Here is a 22901-nt window from a genome sequence, read left to right on the forward strand (position 1 = left end):
CCATACCTATGTGATGGTGCCCAGAAGAAAAAGGCTGGTTTTGGGACTGGGACCCTGATTTGGCATTCGTAAATTGTTCTGCTGCAGCCTTGCTGCATAATGTTGAGCATGCTGTTTACTTGCCGAGCTTCCTCTGCCTATCTGATTTGACGCAGGGCGTGGAGAATGAGGAATCTGCTGCTGAAACTCTGGGCTCCTGCATAGGATCACAGTTTTCAGATACAGCTGGTGTGATATGATGATGAGTGTGGACCTGCTAGTGGAGGGAGGAAGGGGGACTAACAGGGCTGAAGCATTACACCTGCCAGTGCTGGACATGTGTTCCTAAATCCCATGACACCATCCAGTCTGTGACAGCTTGGTCACAACTATGACCGTTGTGTTGAAGACTAGTAAGCTTCTGCACAGTGAGAAACAAGATGGGCTTAAGGAAAATGTCACAATTCTTGGCAAAATACCCTGACCTTTTATAACCAGCACTGTTGTGGTGAGTGAAGAAATTGCTTCACTGGAGAAATATGAGTTTTAGTGAGGGCTGTCAGAAACAGCTTTACACAGAGAATAAAAAGCTTCTGGATATGAAAGGCAGAAAGAAGAGAGTGGAACAATGAAGGCTGGGTGAAAGGTTTCGCAGGGCAAGAAGAGCCTGAGGCACTGGGGAAGTGGAAGGGCTGAAAAGTACAACTTACTACCCGTTGGATGTATTCAGACCCTATTGCAATGCCTTTTACAGTCTGGGTATTGGTGTAACATGATCTTGCAGCTACTCAGGGAAAATAAGTGCTGCATAAACGTAGGATCATTGTTCACTTAGCATGTTGAATTGTTTAAATTTCTGTGAGGAGAGCAAGTATTGTTATCCTATGTGGAGAGTTGTTCATTTTTAATTATAGTTTGTGAGAAATATAGACTCTCACAATGCGTTGTTGTCGTGGTTTAAACTCAGAACCACGCAGTCTCTCTCTCACTCCCCCCCTTCCTCCTCCACCCCCCCTCCCCCCGGCCCAGGCTCCCAGAGGGATGGGGAGGAGAATCAAAAGAATGTAACTCCCCCAGTCTGAGATAAGAGCAGTCCAGTAACTAAGGTATAAAACAAATCACTACTGCTACCACCAATAATAATTATGATAAGGGAAATAACAAGGAAAGAGAATACAATCACTCACCACCCACTGACCCAGCCTGACCCCCGCAGTGAACTAACCCTTCCAGGTAACTGCCCCCAGTTTATATAGTGGGCATGACATGCTGTGGTATGGAATACCTCTTTGGCTAGTTTGGGTCAGGTGTCTTGTCTCTGCTTCGTCCTGGCTTCCCCTCCTCCCTGGCAGAGCATGAGACTCGGAAAGTCCTTGGTCAGAGTAAACATTACTGAGCAGCAACTAAAAACATTGGTATCATCAGTGCTGTTCCCAGGCTGAAAGTCAAAAACACAGCACTGCACCAGCTACTAAGAAGGAGAAAAATGACTGCTACTGCTGAACCCAGGACAGTCGTCTGTTCAAACATATATCTACATCTTAGGGGAAAATATAGTAGTGCCATCAAATACTGTTCTTATAAAGTGTTGGGACAAGGCATATGTGCATGTCTCCTCCTAGCCAGCAATAAAATAAATGCAGAGGGCTAAACATGGAAATGCGTCCTACAACTATGTATAACAACCAAACGTGAGCCAAAGGGCTGACCTGTGCAAATCCCTCAGGTATCTCTACATAAAGAGACACCCCCACACCCCAAGGGTGACATTCATGAAGAAAGGGAATGTCTTATATTTCCTGATTTGCTTCCTTGTTCTCCAGAAATCACTATTCTTTCAATAGACAATTTAGGGATAAACTGGGAGCTAAAAACCTGATATGATTCAGGGGGGCCCTTCCTGCCCACCATGGATGTTATTCACATCACCTCACTGCTGACTGCTGAGAACTGCAGAAAATGAAATGTTGCCATCATCTTTTGTTCTGCTGGCAGCAATTTTCTGCTTGCCTGTGGGAAATAATTCCCTTTTAATTTAATTATTAATTTTTTAATTATTTAATGCAGTACTCTGGGATGGCAGCAAGGCTTTTGGTTAGTTTTGAAATCACTGCCACTTCAGACAGTAGAGCACTGGAATCCAGCTCCCTGAGAGAAGGGATTCATTGTCTTTGACCTGCTGCTTTCATTAGGAAGGATATGCCATCTTCTTTCTCTGGCACATTCCTTGGAAAGTTTCCATTTATTCTGCCAACCTGCTTAGGCTGGTTAATAAACGGCTTAATCCTGCCTGGCCAAAGTTAATGGCTCTGGATGAGGACAACTGAACAAGGCACCATCAGGAGCGTGTCGGTTTTTCTCCTCTTATCAGCAAGGAGACTTCTTGGAGGGCCCCATGAGCACCTTCACTGCTGCCAGTGACTGTGCTATGCTTTAACATTTTCTAGTGTAGGAAAAGCACACCCTGGCTCTCCATGGAGGCACTTTTCTGTGCACTGGCCCCTTGAACTGGGACAAGGATCACTTCTCGTACTGTTAGGGTCTTCACCAACACTGATATTCCACTCTGAGCTATATCCTTGTTTCTGAACGGCATCAGCACTGATTAGAGGAGAAAGAGTCAGCCCTGAAAGATTACTGCATCAAATATAAAAGATGTTCATACAGTATTGAGTAGGAAGAAGTTTAAAAGAAAACAGGTCAGTTCTGCTGTCACTTGCACAGGTTTTGATAGATATAATTCCATTCATTTCTGTGTAACTAATTTTGTTTTATGCCAGAATAAGTGAGAGCAGAGTCAGGCCTCACTCCTGCAGCAGTTAAAGTGGAAAATCATTTCTATTTTTAAAGCTGAAAGCATTTCTTACTTTTATTTATTATGTGTCACTTTGTTGGCAGTGAGGGTGTAAATGGCAGAGAGAAGTTAAATGAGCTATTTATGGCACTGCTTATGACCCTCATGCTCACCATCACAGCAGTCGCCAGGCATTGTTTGGGCAGAAGAGACAAGGAAGCCTGGGTTCCTGGGCAAAGATAAGGCTGATGGCATTCACCTCTTCCACCCTAAAGCCTCTAAAAGAGTCTCTCTTCTTTATGGATACCTGGGCTTGCACAGTTTCTGGACGATTATCTTAGCTCTCTGATTGAAACTGGGCAAAGGATTCAAAAGCAAGAGGGGAAGAACAAGGGAGGAGAAATGGAGAAATTGCATTTCTCCACTAAATGCAGTTTGGTGGAACAGTCTGGAGGGCAAGTCCTGGTTCCAATAAAAACCTCCCTGTGTGTGGAAACCTGTAGAGACTTCACCCAAGCTGGTAGACAGCTGCCTGAATGTCATGGTTTAAGCCCAGCCGGTAACTCAGAACCACGCAGCCACTCGCTCACTCTCTCCCCACCTTCCTCCCCCTGCTCCCAGAGGGATGGGGAGGAGAATCAAAAGAATGTAACTCTGACAGATTGAGGTAAGAACAGTCTAGTAACTAAGGTATAACCAAACCACCACTGCTACCACCAATAATAATTATGATAAGGGAAATAACAAGGAAAGAGAATACAATCACTCACCACCCACTGACCAATATCTAGCACAACCCAAGCAGTGATCTAGCCCTTCCGGGTAACTGCCCCCAGTTTATATAGTGGGCATGACATGCTGTGGTATGGAATACCTCTTTGGCTAGATTGGGTCAGGTGTCCTGTCTCTGCTTCCTCCCAGCTTCCCCCATGAGCCTCAGAAAGCCCTTGGTCAGAGTAAACATTACTGAGCAGCAACTAAAAACATCAGTGTTATCAGCACTGTCCCCAGGCTGAAAGTCAAAAACACAGCACTGCACCAGCTACTAAGAAGGAGAAAAATGACTGTTACTGCTGAACCAAGGACACTGAACAAGAGGGGGAAGAGCAGAGCAGCTTGCAGCAGCTTGTCACAGCACCTCTAACACCCAGGTTGATCTCCATGAACAGCACACACTCTGCCACGCAAGCATGAGACAAAGTACTTCTTTTATTTTGTCTTCATTCACCTTTCTAATGCCTCACTTAAAACATAACAAGGCAGGATTAAGGGCAGGAGCTAGGGCTGCTGATTCTGACATCCCTTTTGCAGGTGAGGACAGGGCAAGCTTAGTATGAGATAAGCAATGCAGAACAGGCTTGCAGGTGACCCTCTGTCCTTGGATGATGGTGGACTTTTCCCTGGTGAGTTTGCAGGCTTATTGGAATACAAGATTATACTTCTTACACTCTGTGTTGTAGTAAATCCGTTGGTAAGTTGTCTCACAGAGACATTTTGTCCTCTCTCACATGAAGAAATTTCCCTTCAGCTAGCAAATTTATTCCCTGTAAAATTGAACAGGAGAATAAGATTTCCAGAGTGAGCCTGCAGCTGTAATGAAGGGTTATTGCCAAGTTCTTAGGCTGTGTGCAGATCTGGACACTCAGGTAGTAAATGTTGTCTGTACAAAAGTCCACAATGAGGGGTACACAAATATTATTGTTCAAAGTCTCCCCTGAGCAATGACTGGTGGTTTCAATGATTCTGGTCTCCAGATGAAGGTTTACTCAGAGTTCTGTGATGGTGCACCATGCAGACTAATGAAGCAGGTCAGTGGAACAGTGGTAACCTCTGACCACTGTTTTGTCCTTTGAATTTCCTAGGAGGCTGGTGGCCAAACTGCTTTTCTCCCCACCTGCAAGGCAGAGAGAGGGGCCCCTTTTTGTCTCCTTCCCAGGGTGGTCATTAAGCCAATTACATTAAAGACTACAGTGTGCTCAAAGTGCTAGGAGAGCCATAAGAGTTCCACAGGCTGAGACACATTTAAAATACTATAATTTAAAGGCTCTTGTCTTTCAGTTGCTAATGGCTTAATTAAACAATAACATTTAACAGGTGTGCTTTTCATCCTCCAATAATTCACTCCGTGTCAACATAACTAGGCCCAAATTAGAGCATGAAAATATAAATGTTAGTGTTTTATTTCAGTTTTTATGTATCAAAGTACATTTACATATATATTGTTTCATCTTGTAATGAGATTAATGACTCCTTAGAATGAGGTATTGCACACTGATCTGTGGGTAATTCCTCACTCATAACCAGAAGGAGAGCAAGGTGGCTAACTGGGGGTCCTCAGCATCACTGAGAGTCACTGCAGTCTTTGCCTCATTCTGGCCTAGGAGAATTCCCAGTGACTGCATCCACTTTTGCCTGCTAAGGACTGACCTATTGGTCACTTCACAGTATCACAGTATCACAGTATGTTAGAGATTGGAAGGGACCTCAAAAGATCATCTAGTCCAATCCCCCTGCCGGAGCAGGAACACCTAGATAAGGTTACACAGGAAAGTGTCCAGGCGGGTTTTGAATGTCTCCAGAGAAGGAGACTCCACAACCTCCCTGGGCAGCCTGTTCCCAGTGTTCTGTCACCCTCACTGAGAAGAAGTTTCTTCTCAAGTTTAAGTGGAACTTCTTGTGTTCCAGTTTGTACCCATTGCCCCTTGTCCTATCATTGTTTGCCACTGAGAAGAGCCTGGCTCCATCCTCGTGACACTCCCCCTTTATATATTTATATACACTAATAAGGTCACCCCTCAATCTCCTCTTCTCCAAACTATAGAGACCCAGCTCCCTCAGTCTTTCCTCATAAGGGAGATGCTCTACTCCCTTAATCATCTTAGTTGCCCTGCGCGGGACTCTCTCCAGCAGGTCCCTATCCTTCTTAAACTGAGGGGCCCAGAACTGGACACAGCCCTTCCTTCCATGACCTGTAAACTCTCCTCTTCCACTTGAGCATACCGAGCAATTCCCTATTTAGCCACGCAGGTCTCCTGACCCTCTTCCTCGACTTCCTACGTGTCGGGATGCTCCGATCTTGAGCTCGGAAAAAGCAGTCCTTGAACGTCAACCAACTATCTTGGGCCCCTTTCCCTTCAAGCAGCCTAGCCCATGGGATTTCCCCTAGCAATCGCTTGAAGAGGCCAAAGTTTGCCCTGCTAAAGTCCAGGGTTGCGATTCTACTTGCTATTCTACTGGTCCTACCACACAAGATCCTGAATTCTACCATCTCGTGGTCGCTGCAACCAAGGCAGCCCTCAACCTTCACTCCTTCAACCAGACCCTCCTTGTTAGTGAGGATGAGATCCAGCAGCGCACCTCTCCTGGTTGGCTCATCCACCATTTGCATGAGGAAGTTATCATCCATACACTGGAGGAACCTCCTGGACTGCGGTTGGGTTGCCGAGTAGTCCTTCCAGCAAACATCAGGGAAGTTAAAATCCCCCACAACGACCACGGCCTGTGACTGTGAGGCCGCTCTCAGCTGCCTATAGAAGGCCTCGTCAACTTCCTCACCCTGATCCGGTGGCCTGTAACAGACCCCCACAACAGTATCGCCCCTGCCAGCCTGCCCCTTAATTCTCACCCACAGACTCTCAACTCGCTCATCATCTGTCCCCGGACAGAACTCAACGCACTGTAGCTGCTCTCGCACATAAAGAGCAACCCCACCACCCCGCCTGGCTGGCCTGTCTTTCCTGAAAAGGACATAGCCCTCCATGACTATATTCCAGTCATGTGAGCTGTCCCACCACGTCTCTGTAATTGCCACCAGATCATAATCTCCCGACTTAACACAGGTTTCTAGCTCCTCCTGCTTATTTCCCATGCTGCACGCATTGGCGTACAGACATTTCAGGGAGCGAGCCGAGCACACCGATTTCACCCTAGGATTACAGGAGGCCTCCCAGTCATCATCAATTCCGGAGCGCTGTCCCACTGAGGCAAGCCCAGCTACAACCCCATCCCCCTTCGAATCTAGTTTAAAGCTCTCCAAATGAGCCCTGCTAATTCGTGCCCCAGCATCCTTTTGCCTCTGTGCGATAAACCTTTCCCACATGCCAATGTCCAGGCCGGTGCCCTATAAAACCAGCCTTTATCAAAGAATCCAAAGCCCTGCCTGCAGCACCAGCCTCGAAGCCAATTGTTTATGGACTGAATTTTGCCATTCAGTCCCACATCATCAACAGAAGATGGAAGGAGCGAAGAGAAGATCACCTGAGCCCCAGAGTCTTTCACCATCCGCCCCAAGGCCCTGTAGTCTTTCTTCATCTCCCTCAGACTGCGGGAAGCAACTTCCCCCTCACCCGTCTGGAAGACCAGCAGCGGGTAGTAGTCTATCGGGCGCACCAGGTTGGGGAGCGCCCTGGTGATATCCCTGATCCGGGCTCCAGGCAGACTACACACTTCCCTGTGATGAGGGTCAACTCTGCATATCGGGCCCTCTGTTCCTTTCAGAATGGAATTACCTACTACAATGACCCTTCTTTCTTTCTTACCAGAGGCAGTCTTGAAGTGCGAAGTCGACCGCTTTTTCCTATGTGGCCTTGTAGGCGGGCCTTGCACCACATCCTCACCTACCTCTCCTTCCAGATCCAGGGCCTCAAACCTATTACGGAGGGACACCTGGGGAAGCGGGGCAGGAAGGGAGGAGGGCTGCCCACGACGCTGAACCGGAACTCGCTTCCAACCCTCCTCATCTTTTGGTCCCCTACCTCCGGGCGACAGCTACATGACAGGGGCTGTCTCGGGCCATCCCCCTCTGTCTGAGAGGGCAGGGGGTCCATCCTCTTTTGGGGGGTATCTCCCTGGAGCCGTTCCAACTGGTCAGCCAGGGAGTTACTCCAGCAGTCTATCTCCCTTTCACACTCCCTGATGCTCCTCAGCCTCTCAACCTCCTCCTTAAGTTCAGCCACCAAGCTAAGCAGATCTTCTATCTGCTCACACCTCACACAGGTGGAATGCTGTCCTCCCTCCCCTGGCAGCAGCAGGCTCTGGCACTCCCTGCATCCAGAGACCTGAACAGCCACGGTTAGGGCTGGGGTCTCTGTCTGAGTTGCTACAGCCCTCTTACTGCTAGCTCTTTTTCTGGAGACGACCATACTGGTCAGCACAAAGACCTACCTGTTCCTCGCTGCACCTGGTGGGCAGCGACCGGTCGCTGCCCTCTCAAAGGCTTTTTCAAGTCAAGGGGCAGGGGAGCGGTCGCGGTTCTCCGTGGGAACGCCCGCCGCCACGTCAGCAGCTCTTTCGCAAGGGCTGCTGGAACTTCGGGAATCCGGAAGTGTTGGGAAATGTCGGGATTCGCGATGGCTCCGCTCTATCCCCTCTGTTTTTCCTGATCTCGGTAGAAGCTCGCGGTCGCTGTAGCGTGCCGGCTGCGGCTCTAGCTGGGCTAGCTCCGTTATTCAGAGTCTATTTCTCTTTTAAAATAGGTATTCAATGAACATGTCCACTGGCTATTAAAAGAATAGATGTTTTGGAAAATCTGTGGGGCTCTGCCAGTGGTGTCTGGAAAACACATGCCAACTGGATTTGCTGAATTTGCATTCAGCCTTGCCAGGATTTCTCTCCTGCATAAGCAGCTGATGCATTTGCCACTAGGGCTGTTACACAGCCATGAATAGGAGAAAAAGGGCTTTGCATTATCACAAATAGGATGGAAAGTCCTTTATGAAATAGCCTTTTTACTAGGAAAAAATCTGAAATCTGATATGGGTCATGGAGAGATAGGTGGCAGATGCATGCCAGTGCCAGTGCCATGCAGTGGGCTGTGGAGACAACTTCACAGGGTCCAGGAGCTTATGAGCTGTCCCTGTGGAGCTCTGCCCAGGGTCCCTAGCCTGACCTCTGACTTGGGCTGAAGACCACGGTCAGAGCCCTACGTGGACAACCCATCAGCTCAGCAGGACTGCAGCTTCAGGACACACTGTGTGATGGAGACAACTTCTGCATAAGACGCTTAAGGCTTGTTGCAGGTCCACATTAAAGCCAGGGCTTAATCACTCAACTGCAAACACCTGCCTGCACCGTAAAGCTACTTTAATCTGAAAAGTAAAGTCTTCTCCTGCTTCCTAAGGATAGCTGGCTCTGATGCTGCTAACACCTGGGGCTCTGGCAGATGGGCTCTGATGGCCTTAGCAGTGGGGCGGAGAGTGTTGCAATAACCCTGTTTCCCCATGCCAGGGTGCTCCTGGGCTGCTGCAGCAGCTTCACCAGGCAATGTGCAAGGGCAGTGCCTTAACCCACTGCCAGCAGTGCCAGCAGTGCCTGCTGGTCATGATATTCTCCACTGGAGTCATTCCAGGCTCAAGCAGTGTTTTACCTACAAGACATTTCCAGGACAGGGGCATGGAGAATGTGGTGGATGCACTGCACAAGAACAGCAGCCCCTTTGCTAATGACTCCTGTAACTCCTGCTTGAGCTCTGCCTGGCTTTGTGATTTCTGTACTGGTTTGTGTGCAGAGATCTTCAACAGCAATTAACTGATGCTGTACCACTCTTAGAGGATTAGAGTTCAGTCAACAAAATGGTGCTGGCAGAGCCAGCCCCTCAGAAATTAAGAGCTGTTAAAAAGGACAGGGGTTCTGCAACTTTAATTTAACAGCCTGTATAATACTTTAATTACTAATGTAACTGAATGTGCATTAATCCAAATCTAATTTTTCTATGGGACTCTTGCCATCATTGTTGCATAGGATAGAAATTCTATTTGAGAGCCACTACTGAATACAGTATTTTTCCATTTCCCCGTCTTGACTCTCCCTTGCCTTTAAAGTCCAATTTTCTGACCAAGCAATTTCAATTCTCATTCAATTCTGAATTAGCTTTCTCTGTCACTGCCTCCCAGCCACGTACAACCTCCTCATTCACTCCTGTCATGGCTGTGACAAGCTTTCCTGGGTCCCTCAGGAGTCAGGTGTGCCCACATTAATCTCCTCCTGGCTGATTAATCCCCCTGGCTAAGCCCAGTCCACTTGGTGTCTCTTCTTTCACCCACCAGTCTTCATCATCTGCTCCCAGGGTGGCCCGTGCAGGTCAGTGGGACACACATGGCCAGTGGAGAAGGAAGCTAGGGTTTGGAGGGATGGAGAACCTCAGTGCTCATCCTCTGCTTCAAAATTACTCAACCTTAAACCAAGTTATTTAAATTAGGAGTAAACAAAAAAGCACTTGATTGCTGTCTGAAGAAGCATTCTTCACTCAGGCAGGAGTCATCAAAACACTTAACTGGGGTTATTTTGCTTCCATACTTGCATGTCAGAGATTAATGTATGCAGCACAGCTTTTGTCTGAGAGCAAACACAGTGTCATGCCCTCCCTCTCAGAGCCAGAATGGGTTTAGGAGGCTGTCCACTGGTGCTGCCTCTTGTGGGACATGGTGACTCAGGGCCATCATGGTCCACCATCTGTTCTGTGTCCTCATCCTTTCATGCAGTTGCTGCAATCATCCTTTTGCTCTGTGGTTGTTAGCAGGGTGAGAACAGGGAGCATTAAGAAGCTGTGTCGCTGCCTTCTATCCCAATATCTATCCTGGGACACGGGAATGTCTGGATGGAGACCCCAGAGCCATACTGAGGCACAGAGAGGGAAAGCTGCACGAGACTCAGAGAGGGCAAAATTGCTGGGGAATCCAACGAGTCACTGAAGTTCTTACATGTATTTTAACATATGGTCTTGTTCTCCAAAAGCTTACACCTAGCTCAAATTTGGGGATATTTTCACAGGAACAGAAGAAGGCACACTCCAAAGGCCTCTTACACCTGCCAAATTTCACAACTCTGCTCTAAACCCTGGAAAATTAGAGCCTGGAAAGGTCATTGATATTTTTAGCCTTACTTCATCAGGAAATAGAGCTATGCAGTCATGCGGCCGCTTGCTCCCTTTGAATTCCCCACTGTTATGTTGGAATCACTGGCTGGCCTCAGACAAATCTGACAGGGGAACAAAAAGCATAAAGATATTAGGTTCCTATTAGCTTCATGAAAACAGGATCTGGGTGGAGCAGAGATCCCAATAACATCAGCAACAAGAGGGAAGCAGCAGGCACTTAGCTTTTACTGGGCAACAGATGAAATAGCCTTCCTCTGCTTCAGCAGAAACTACAGTGACCATATATTTTAGTTGCTTCATATATAGAACTTGTAGTCTCTCAGGCCAGAGCCAATGGGCTCATGCGGAATGGCCCATGGTTCTTTGTTCTCCTGTTGAGATGTAGCAACCAGAAGAGTCCCTGTAGTGATGTCCTCAATGCAGCTATGACAATGGTGGTAGGTCTCTCTTCTCTCACTAGGTGATGGTGTTACCTGGGTGTAGTCAAGTATTTGGCTCAGTTTGTGTTAAATACAATGTCTTTTTGTCATCTCTAGAACCTGAGGATTTTTCTAAAATGTTAGCCAACATTTAAATAGAGATGCCTAATATTTGGTAACATAATTTATTTGCATCCCACAGTGTAAATGCTGGCTAATTGCTTTCCCACTTTAACTTAATGACCTCTCGTATTTTATGTGGCATATAACAATCTGAGAGGACATAAAAAATGGCACACAAATATGAGGCTACTAAAGCAAAGATTTATTTGCAGCATTGAAAGGAAGGATGCTTTGTGCCTGTAAGCAAGTCTCCTAGAGATGCCAAATCAGCAGCAGCCCAAAGGCTCCCAGGGACAAGCCAATGTCCCTTCTCCTGGAGCAGCAGCTTGAGTGCAGGAAGCCTGCTGGGAGGCCATGTGTCAAGGTGGAAAATAGCTGGACTCTTACCTCTGTAGGGTGTGCAGTGCCTCAAAACCAGGATTAAAGAGCTCTGCAACTGTGGGGAGACTTTAATAGGGCAGGTCAACAAACAAGAGGAAGAATAATTCAGGAGGCATCTAAGTATTGAGGTGGTCCAGGCTAGCTGATGGAAATGCTCATGGGGTTCTGCCAGGATCTTCTAGGGTATTACATCGCAAATAATGCTCTTACCAGACTAGTTAATCACACTGTGCTGGGTGTAGGCATAGTCACCTGCCTTGTCAATATCTTCTGATTCTCAGATTTATGGTTTATGCTTGGCTGTGCTCAACCAGGTGTTTTTTGCACCAGGTGATGCAGATCTGTAATATCCTTTCTGTGTCACTGGTGTATCCCCTAGCATCTAGCACTCACAAGCATTCTCAGGTAGTGATACCGGTGATACTAAGAAGAATATTAGCAGTAATGGAGGCAAAATAAATGACCCCTGAAGTGGCCCATGTGCAATACACACAAGAGGAGATGATTCCTAATTCACAATAGATTTTTAGGTGCTTTAAGATGAATTAAGCAGCTTGTAATTGCCGAATTTAATATTGACACATTGATTTCATACCATTCTAGTTCCTAAGCCAGTGTCACACAGTACGAACTCCAAGGCTTTTTATTTCTTTCAGCAGAATTTATAATCTCATCAAAGGCATCTAGTTAGTTAGAGAAAATACATTTTATATAAACCAGTGTGGATTGGTATCGTTTTTACTGACTTCCTTTCGTTCTTGGAGCACTGTTCCAGCTATTGCATTATATGGCCTGTATCTTCTCTCACTTTCTTAGTTTGAATCTGTCCTACAACATCACCCTGAAGCAGTTAATACAAGAGTAATGTCAGTTTATATAGAAATTACCTGGATAATTTCTGTTATTGTAGTTTTCTTGTTTAATTCCACTCCTAATCCAAAAGTAGATGACAAATTTTGAAATTTCCCCTGGAATAAAAGTTCACTTTACAAGTGTGTTTTGATTTAACTGAAGGGTTTTCAATAAAACAGCAGGTCTCTGATGTTTTAATGAGATGTAAACACCTTGGTTAAACAGAGAAAATTGTAATTTTGTCAAAATCAGTACCCAGGGCACTTCAATTTTGTGTAGAATGAAAATGTCTAACAGAAAGATGCTTGATCAGTATATTTTTTATCAACTTTTCCAGGATGAATGAGAAGAAGATGTACGGTGTTGCTTCCCAATGTATTGCCTTCTCAAGTCTGATGCTGTACAAAGCCCTGGCACCCAGTGTGCTGCCCAATAGCTCTTTTCCCAGTCTGTTTTCCCTCAGTCCCACCAACAAAGACCAGGCTGCTGCATGTACTTCACCTGTGAACAACTGACAGAAATGTGCAGCGCTGGCACCCCACAGCAGGTCTGCCTGTGTACCTGGTGCTCAGAGGAAAGAGAAGGGTCCTTTTGAGGGGCTAAGTAGGAAAGGAGATGAGCTGTGCACTTGGTGAAATGACAGGGGAAACATCACTCTTTCTGTTCAAAGAGGAAGCAGGCAAAGAGGGCGACTATGTTTTTTTCTGAGCTGACCTCAGTTTATACCACTGTTTTTTACAGCCCCAGAAGAAAGAAATCAACTATTTAATTTGAGCTATAGCAGTTTGTACATTTAAGTCTAGCAGTTGGGGCTCAGCTCCCCTTGTTGCCTATGACAGCAGTGGCAATACTAGCTCAGCAGAGGTGCTGATGTCCTGGAGTGGTGTTCAGATATCAGCTATTCCACAAGTAAAAAAGAAATGTCGGAGAAATCCCTGTTCTGCCTTCTTTAGCTAAAGGGTAACAACTTTTTTTGCCACAGCTCATGGTACCTCCATGGAAGTGGGGAGTTTACCAGGGGCTGGTGGGGTGGGGAAGGGGGAGCTGGAGGCTCTTTGAGGCACATCACTGGACCAGATATGGTACCTGGGGCCCGAAGTCCTGATGAGTTTTGCTCAACTGGTGGTTTGTGCCCATAGCTGCCACATCCTCTCTGTGAGCAGGGATTAGCTTTTGTAATCAGATGTCATGAATGGAGATTAATTAACCAGGCATTTTTTGTGGCTGTTGTTCTTATAATAGAGGGAAATATTCCCCTGTCATGTATTTATTAACATTTTCTATGGAGGTAGCATATTTCAATCTGCATCTCTGTTACAGCCACATGCAAAGCCTACTGTTTTCTGTTTTTACTGTATAAACCAGACCTCTCAGTAAGGGAGGCAAGCCCCCTCTGTGTCTATGGAAGATTTCTTTGAATTTTTCTTGAAAACTGCATGTATTTTTTTTAATGTCTACCGCATTATTGCTTGGTCTGATAGTCTAGATACTTCATCTCCTTGACAACAGACAACATCCAGCGTGGAGTATTGCATTTCAGACTTGAATATTGGTTCCAAAGGTGGCAGCAGACTTATTTGCCTTTGTGTGTATTTATGTACATAATATACATATGTACGATTACAATCTCTTGCTCTGCTTTAATAACATACTTAATTGCTTTCTGGCTCCACCTCAAGCTGCCTAAGTTAATTTCACAGGGAAAAGCTAATTTGCTGTTGGCCTTTAGCAAATAAATTGCCTGCCATCCTTAATCTGGGTAATAGAAGGTACTGCATCAGCCTGCTTGCTGTTCTGCATGTTGCATCTGCTTCCACACAAAGTATAGCTGACAGCTGTTTTCCTTGTACCATCCCCAGCAAATGGATTGAGTATGTAATGTAAAATGTAAACCCAACAGATCTGCTGAGAGTTTGATTCCTTGTCTTCCATTACTTTTGCTGTGACACTAGAAAAATTATTTGCATATGACGTCTGTATTACATATTACATCTACTGTGCTATTTTTTTAAATGCCATGCATAGTAATAAGTGATAAATATACAGGTGTAATACTTTTGATCATCTTGCATGTTTGCATATGCGCATACTTAGACATGGAAGCGTGCATGCACACGACATCCACACATCTGCAATCAGAGAAACTACAGCTATGGTTCACACTGTTCATGTCAATAGGCTTTTCTACCAAAGCATCATACAAATTCAACTGGAAAGGGGAGAAGACACATAAAACAGAAAGAGGTCAGATTTTTCCATCCAAGGTGTTGCTTGTGATATTTCTCATTACGGGAGGGCACCAGTAGGCAGGATTGACCAAGGAGGGACATGGAGCCCTACATTCTTATTGTTTTCACATGTGTGTCCATGGGCATGTAAAAGGTCCATAGCAGTACAGATGTCACAACCAGGCAATTCCCAAAACATCAGGTGTGAGGCTGCAAATATGAGAAGCATGTCACATCCTTGAAAAGTAATCCAGTGGGAGAAAATTGGTTCTGAAGATACCACAATCCCCTCCTCGGGGTGCATGCTGAGCATCTGTACTTGGCATTTAGGCAGCTGTAAGTGCTTTTGGTGGAAGAATACAGGGCATTGAAAGCTTCCAGACCACTTTATGTAAATATATAAATATAATATAATTAGTCAAGGTTGGTCCCCAGCTTTGTCAGATGCAGAGTGCAGGACAGACTGTGTAACATACATTGTACCTGGTCCCATTTAAAGCCAGCAGATATGAAACATATGGGAATTTGCGAGCCTGCCTGGTTTAATGATGACAAGATGTCATTCCTCAGTCAAGCAGTAGGGGGTACACTTCTCAAAGACACGAGGTAAAGGCAGTGATTAAACTGGAATACACTGATGAGCTCAGGAATAGCAGGGCAAGATGGGAGGTGGGTGCCAGTGGGCGAATGCTCCCTCTGCTCCTCATGAGAGGGAAGAGCTGCACCTACCCCTGCTCCAGCCTGATTTGTCTCCCAGGCAGAAAGCATCTTTTGCTTTGTGAAGTAAGAGATTTCCTTTGTGGTTGCTCCTGAGCCTTCCTTCTCATACAGGCTCTATGTTTTGACTTCTGGTTGCTCTTGGGCACAGGCTGAGCATTTGAGGCTGATCCTTCACCTGTGCTTCTTTCCAAGATGTCCATGTGATGCTCAGCTGCATCCCTCCTGAGCCTGCACTGAGGGCATTCAGCTATGACAGGAGCTGGACATGGACAACCTGGAGCTGCCAGTGTACTAATAGTTACATCTGGCAGCATCATCCCCATGGCTGAGCATGCATCAAAAGGACAATAATGAGACTTCCTGTGTACAAGGAAACACTGTGCATGACATGATAACCTCAGACAGTGTCACACTGATACGGTTCTTCTACATATACCTCCATTGAGTCATTGTGAGATGGGAAAAAAAAAAAGGCAGAAGTAGAGAACAGCTTCTGCAGGAGGATGGCCTGGATGATCTAGAACACAACAGCCTGGAAGTGAAATTGCTGCAGAGCAAAGGAGAGCATATGAGAGTTCTGTGAAAGAAAGGGAAATAGAAGGGAAATTTAATCCCTTGGAAATCTAATCACTTGGCTGCCCTTTGCGATTGTTGCTCAGGATGGTGTGCACTCTAGGAGCTTTGTAAGGGGTCAGAAAGCCACTAGACAAATTCAAGAAAACAAAATCCTTCAAGGATGCTAAATACATGGACGTCACCTTAATCAGGTGAAGTCAGTGAGCCAGCAGACAGGATTGCCAAGGGGCAAACTCATTGCATGCCTGCACTCCTCTTCCTCCCTCCCTAGACATCCGCTCAGGCCGCTGGGTAGGGGCTGACTGGCCAGGATGGGCTGTTTGCTGTTCTTGAAGACTGCCACTGTTTTGATATCCCTCCTGAGTGACTCACCTCAGCCAGCTTTGCCTCATGGAATCAGACATCGAAGGGGCAGAAGCTGGGCAGCCCAAGGGCTGAATGGGGAGTTTTCCCCTGAGCTATATGAGTCCCACACTTTGGGAGGCCTGAGTGTATTTACATTGACACTACACATGAAGGCTGCAATGAGTAATGGCATCTTAATGAACAGGCTGCTTTGCAGATTGCAAGAGCCTCTAGAATACATTGCACACATTTGTCACAGGGTTCCTAACTTTCTCTGTCCCTTTTTTCCCACTTCAGGAGTAAGGTGGCCTCAGTTTTGCAATGGAATAATTCACTCCTTGTGAATATCATGAGCAGCAATGACAGGTGACAAATTTTAAAAGGAAAGATTAAAACCGAGAGCGTTTTGATGCCATCTAATTGTGCAGCCTGATGACACTTAGAGAAAACTATTTCCTGAAAGCTTTCTGGCAATGCTGCAGTTCCCTCTTCCTGTAGCTCTGGCCTAAGAAACATAGAGGCTACAAGGAACTCTGAGCTTGACTTAGCTCACAGAAAACCAGGAAATCTCATAGCCTGGTGCCCAGACCTGCTGCCTGCTAACAGCGAGGAAGCTGGTTTTAATTTTAGAGGTGTAAATTAAACCATATGGGAACAAATTTTGAACAACACCTCAAAGGCGGAGGTGAAACTTCTAAAAATTTAAGTGTAGGAAAAACAAGGCAAGGCAAGACAGGCTGTGCTGTCTGGGAAGAGGCTCCCCAGAGCTTTTGCTACAGGAGCCTCTGGAGGCTGCCCACAGAGAGGTCCCTGAGGATGCTTGCGGGCCCGCCAGGGCATGGCTGGTTCATTAGGTTCCCACAGCTTTAAATACACTGCATATTGGATTTTCCTACTTCCTCTCATCTTGCTCACAAAGCAAGTTGATTAGGGTACAAAAGTGGCCAGCTTCAGAAAGCTGTGTGGACTGGAGGCAGACAAATGAAACACTGGACTTTATGTTTCCAGGTACAGCAGCCGTGTCTGCCAAGAGATGGCTGAGGCCACTATTTCAAAATCACACTGGAAAACTAAAGGCACTGTATGGTGAAGACCGTGCCTGGGGTTAGGGTTACAGTTAGGGTTAGGATAATAATATACGGCTTCTGCTCCCACAGCCCAAGAGCCAGGATAGAAAGCTGCTATAGGGCCTCTTCCCCACACAGATAGTTCTGCAACAGTGCCACCAGCATTGCTTTCTCTCATCGCTTTCCCACCTAAAAGTACAGTTGTGTGCAACATCTATGGCTCCCAATTTCTTCCATCCTACAGCACAGCATGCAGAGCAAAAATGCCCTACCTCTGCTCCCACAGCCCAAGAGCCACATCAGAAAGCTACTGCTCAGCCTCTTTTGCACAAAGTCAGCTCCACAACGGTGCTGCCAGCATTGCTCTCGCTCCTTGCTTTCCCACCTAGAAGTCCAACTACATGCAATTGATACAGAGATCGTTCCTGGCCATCTTGGGGCACAGTGCGCAGAGCAAAACCTTCCGACCTCTGCTTCCACAGCCCAAAAGCCACAGGACAGAAAGCTGCTGCTGGGCATCTTCCACAGAACAGAAAGCTGCTGCTGGGCATCTTCTTCATGCGGTGAGCTTTGCAACGGTTCCACTGGCATTGTTCTCAATCCTTGCTTTCCCACCTAAAGTCCAATTGTGTGCAACCCCCATGGCGCCCACTTTCGGCTATTCAACAACCATGCGTGCACAGCACAAACATCTGGTCTCTGCTCCCACAGAGCAAGAGCAAGGACAGAAAGCTGTTGATGGGCCTCTTCCCCAAACACAGAGATCAGCAAAGGTTCCATTGGTGAGACATGCTGAAAGTGGGGGCCATAGAAGTTTCACACAATCGAACTTTTAGTTGGGAAAGATCACTGCCTGCAGAAGAGGCCCAGCACAAGCTTTCATTCCTGGCTCTTCAGCTGCGGGAGGAGACACCAAACATTCGTGATCTACTCACTGTGCTGAGAGCCAAGAACCGGTGATGCAGAGGTTGGATTCAAAAGGATTTTTTTGTTGGAAAGAAAGGAGTAAGTGCAATGTGGCTGACACCATTTCAAAGATCCCTGCCTGCAGAAGAGAGACAGCATAAGCTTTCTCCCCTGGCTCTTTTGCTGTGGGAGCGGAGGCCAAACATTCTGGCACTACTCACTCTGTTTCCAGAGGAATAGGAGTGGCCACGAGAGAAGTTTTACACATTTTGACTTTTAGGTGGGGAAGCAGTGAGCGACAGCAGTGCAGGTGTACCATTGCAAAGCTCACTCTCTGCAGAAGAGGCCCAAAGCCAGCTTTCTTTCTGGGCTCTTCGGCTGTGGGAGCAGAGGACAAACATTCGTGCTCTACTCACTCTGCTGCAGGATGAATAGTAGAGGGAACCAGAGAGATTGACACATTTGGACTTTTAGGTGAGAAAGCGAGGAGTGACAGCAATACGGGTGACACCGTTGCAAAGCTCACTGTCTGCAGAAGAGGGATAGCACCAGCTTTCTGTCCTGGCTCTTTGGCCATGGGAGCAGTGGCCAAATATTCTTGCTCTACTCACTTTGCCACTGTGCAGCCGAGAGCGGGTGACGCAAATGTTGGAATCAAATGGACATTTAGGTGGGAAAGCGGCGAGCGACAGAAATGCAGTTGAAACGGTTTCAAAGCTCACTGTCTGCAAAAGAGGCTCTCACCAGCTTTCTGTCCTGGCTTTTCAGCTGTAGGAGCCGAGGCCAAACATTTGTGCTCAACTCACTCTGCTGATGGACAGCCGAGAGAGGAGGCCTCAGAGTTTGGATTCAAATGGACATTTAGGTGGGAAAGCGGTGAGCGACTGCAATGTAGTTGACACCACTGTAAAGTTCAGTGTTTGCAGAAGAGACCTAGCACAAGCTTTTATTCCTGATTTTCGGCTTTGGGACCAGAGGCCAAATATTCATTCTCTCCCCACTCTGTTCACGGAGAACCTAGGGACTTTGCGTCTTAGGTTGGATTCAAATGGACTTTTAGGTGGGAAAGCAAGGAGCAAGAACACTGTGTGTGACACCGTTTCAAAGCTCACTGTCTGCAGAAGGGGGCCAGCACCTGCTTTCTGTCCTAGGTCTTCAGCTGTAGGAACAGAACCAAACATTCTTGCTCTAACCTATTGTTGGACAGCTGAGAAAGGACACTGCAGATTTTGGATTCAAATGGACATTTAATTGGGAAAGCAGCGAACAACAGCAAAGCGGGTGGCACCTTTGCAAAGCTCACTGACTGCAGAAGAGGCCCAGCACCAGTTTTCTATCTGTCTCTTCGACTGTGGGATCAGAGGCCAAGCATTCCTGCTCTACTTTCCCTGCTGCAGGAATAATAAGAGAGGGGAACAGATGTTTTAAACAATTGCACTATTACATGGGAAAGCAAGGACGAACAACAACTGATCTCACCAGCTTTAAGTCTTGCATCTTCAGCAGACAGTGAGCTTTGCAACGGTGCCACCCCCATTGCTGTAGCTCCTCGCTTTATCTCCTAAAAGTCCATTTGAATCACACATCTCCAGTGCCTGCTCCCAGCTGAACAGCAGCAGAGTGAGTTGAGGATGGAAGTTTGGACTCTGCTCCCACATCCAAGGAGCCGGGACAGAAAGCTGGTGCTGGGCATTTTAAGCAAACAGTGAGCTTTTTAATGGTGACATAAACATTGCTGTCTGTCCTCTCTTTAACTCCTAAAAGCCCATTTGAATCCAACATCTCCTTTGTCTGCTCTCGGCTGAGAAGCAGCAGAGTGAGTTGCGCAGGAACGTTTGGACTCTGCTCCCACAGCCGAAGAGCCAGGACAGAAAGCTGGTAATGAACATCTTCAGCACACAGTGAGCTTTGAAACGGTGACACACACATTGCTGTCACACCTCGCTTTACCTCCTAACAGTCCATTTGAATCCAAAATCTCCAGAGCCTGCACCTGTCTCAGCAGCAGCAGAGTAGAGCACAAAGATTTGGACTTAAGCTCCCACATCCAAAGAGCCAGGACAGAAAGCTGGTGCTGGGCATCTTCAGCACACAGTGAGCTTTGTAACAGTAATGGTTAGGGTTAGGGTTACGGTTAGCGTTAGTGTTAGGGGTTAGGGTTAAGGTTGGGGGTTAGGGGTTAGGGTGTGGCGCATTAGTGTTAGGGCTCAGGTTAGGGTTAGGTTTAGTGAGAGGGTTACGGTTAGGGTTAGTGGTTCGAATTAGGGTTAGGGTTAGGGTTTAGTGTTTAGGGTTAGTGGCTTAGGGTTAGGGTCTTAGGGTTAGGTTTAGGGTTAGTGTTAGGGTTAGGGTCAGGGCTTAGGGTTATGGCTGGGTGTTAGGGGTTAGGGTTAGGGTTAGGGTTTAGGTTTAGTGTTAGAGTTAGGGTTAAGTTTTGGGTTAGGCTTACGGATTACGGGTAAATTTTAGTGTTAGCGTTACGGTTAGGGTTGTGGTTAGCGTTAAGGTTAGGGTTATTTTTAGGTGTTAGGGTTAGGGTTAGGGGTAGGTATTAGGTTTAGGAATAGGGTTAGGTTTAGTGTTGTGGTTTACGGTTAGTGTTAGGTTTAGGTTAGGTTTAGGTTCTGGGACAGGTTTATGTTTAGGTTTACGGTTTGGATTTAGCTTGAGGATGGGTTTCCCTTAGGGTTATGTTCTTGGTTAGGGTTACGTGTTTGGGTTAGCAGTAGCAATATGGGTGGCACCAGTGCAAAGCTCACTGTGAAGTGTAGAGGCCCAGCACCAGCTTTCCATCTTCGCTCTTCTGTTCTTTTCACAGCAGATGCTAACCTTTCACACTTTACTAACTCTTCTGCTGCTCAGAATCTACTCACTCTGCTACCACAGCTGCAGAACCAGGACGGAAAGATCGTGGTGGGCATCGTGACCTCACAGTGAGCTTTGCAATGGTGCCTCCCGCCTTCCTGTCGCTCCTCACTTTCACACCTAAAGCTCCATTTGAATCTAACTTCTCCAGTGCTTGCTCTCAGCTGTACAGCAGCAGAGTGAGTAGAGAATATTTGGTCTCTACTCCCACTGCCGAAGAACCAGGACATAATGCTGGTGCTGGGCCTCTTTTGCACACCTTGAGCTTTGCAACGTTGCCACCAGCATTGCTGTAGCTCCTGGGTTTCACACCTGAAGGTCCATTTGAATCCAACATTTTTAGTATTCACTCTCGACCGCCCAGCAGCAGAGTGAGTAGAGTACAAACGCTTGGCCTCTGTTCCCACAGCAGAAGAGCCAAAAGGAAAAGCTAATACTGGGCCTCTTCAGCTCACAGTGAGCTTGCAACCGTGCCACCCACATCGCTGTCGCTCCTCGCTTTCACACCTAGAAGACCATTTGAATCCTACCTCTCCCGTGCCTGCTGTTGCCTGCCCAGTAGTCCAGTGAGTAGAGCATGAATGTTTGGCCTCTGCTTCCACAACCAAAGAGCCAGAGGAAAAGCTGTTTCTTGGTATCCACAGCACACTGTGAGTTTTGCAATGGTGACACCTGCACTTTTGTCGCTCCTCGCTTTCACACCTAAAAGTCTATTTGAATCCAACCTCTCCAGTGGTCGCTCTCGGCTGAGCAGCAGAGTTAGTAGAGCACGAACATTTGGCCTCTGCTCCCACAGCCGAAGAACCATGATAGAAAGCTGGGGTTGACCTTTGCAAGAGTGTCACCCGCATTGCTGTAGCCCCTCACTTTCACACCTGGAAGTACATTTGAATCAAACTCCTCAGGAGCCCGCTCTCGACTGCCCAGCAAAAGGGTTAGTAGAGCACGAACATTTGGCCTCTAGTCCCACAGTGGAAGAACAGACCAGAAAGCTGGGGTTGGACATCTTTAGCACGTGGTGAGCTTTGTAACGGTAACGGTTAGGGTTAGTGTTAGGGGTTAGTGTTAGGGTTAGCGTACGGCCCATTAGTGTTAGGGTTAGGTTTAGGGTTATGGTTAGGGGTTAGAATAGGTTAGGTTTAGTGTTATGGTTAGGGTTGTGTTTAGAATTGTTTTAAGGTTAGGGTTAGGCTTTTAAGGTTAGGGTTAGGTTAAGGTTAAGGTTAGGGTTAGGGGTTAGGGTTAGGCTTATTGTTAGGGTTAGGGGTTAGTGTCAGGGTTAGTTTTAGGGTTAGGGTTAATTTTAGTGTTAGATTTAGGGTTTAGGGTTAGGGGTTAGTGTCATAATTAGGGTTAGGAGTTACTGTCAGGGTTAGGTTTAGGGTTAGGTTTAATTTTAGTGTTAGATTTAGGGTTTAGGGTTAGGGGTTAGTGTCATAATTAGGGTTAGGGTTAGGTTTAGTGGTTAGGGTTAGTTTTTGCGTTAGTGTTAATGTTACTGGGGAGGGTTAGCTTTAGAGTACCGTTTAATGATAGTGTTAGGGTTTTGGGTAGTGTTAGAGTTCTGGTTCTGGTTCTGGTGTTACGTCAGGTTTAGTGTTATGGTCAGGTGTTAGGGTTAGTTTTTCGGTTAGTGTTAAGGTTACGGGGTACGGCTATCTTTAATGTTGCTTTTAATGAGCGTTTTAAGGATACGGGTTAGGGTTAGGTTTAAGGGTTAGAGTTAAGGTTTGGGGTTAGGGTAATGGTTATGGTTATGTTTAGGGTCAGGGG

At 46.6% G+C, this 22901-nt stretch overlaps 1 protein-coding gene across 1 annotated transcript in view; it reads right to left on the minus strand.

Moving 5' to 3' along the window:
* ABHD5 (abhydrolase domain containing 5, lysophosphatidic acid acyltransferase) overlaps nucleotides 1-19841 on the minus strand; it is a 294222-nt gene extending 274381 nt beyond the window's left edge. Inside the window, exon 1 of the mRNA XM_061365316.1 lies at nucleotides 19833-19841. The gene's annotated coding sequence lies outside the window, so the exon portion shown is untranslated. The remainder of the gene's footprint in view (nucleotides 1-19832) is intronic.
* Between the last annotated feature and the right edge of the window lie 3060 nt (nucleotides 19842-22901).

The sequence above is a fragment of the Neopsephotus bourkii genome, unplaced genomic scaffold, assembly GCF_033783945.1.
Source record: "Neopsephotus bourkii isolate Nb327-2 ecotype Australia unplaced genomic scaffold, CSIRO-AGI_Nbou_v1 NB_1280, whole genome shotgun sequence".
NCBI classification, from domain to species: Eukaryota; Metazoa; Chordata; class Aves; order Psittaciformes; family Psittacidae; genus Neopsephotus; species Neopsephotus bourkii.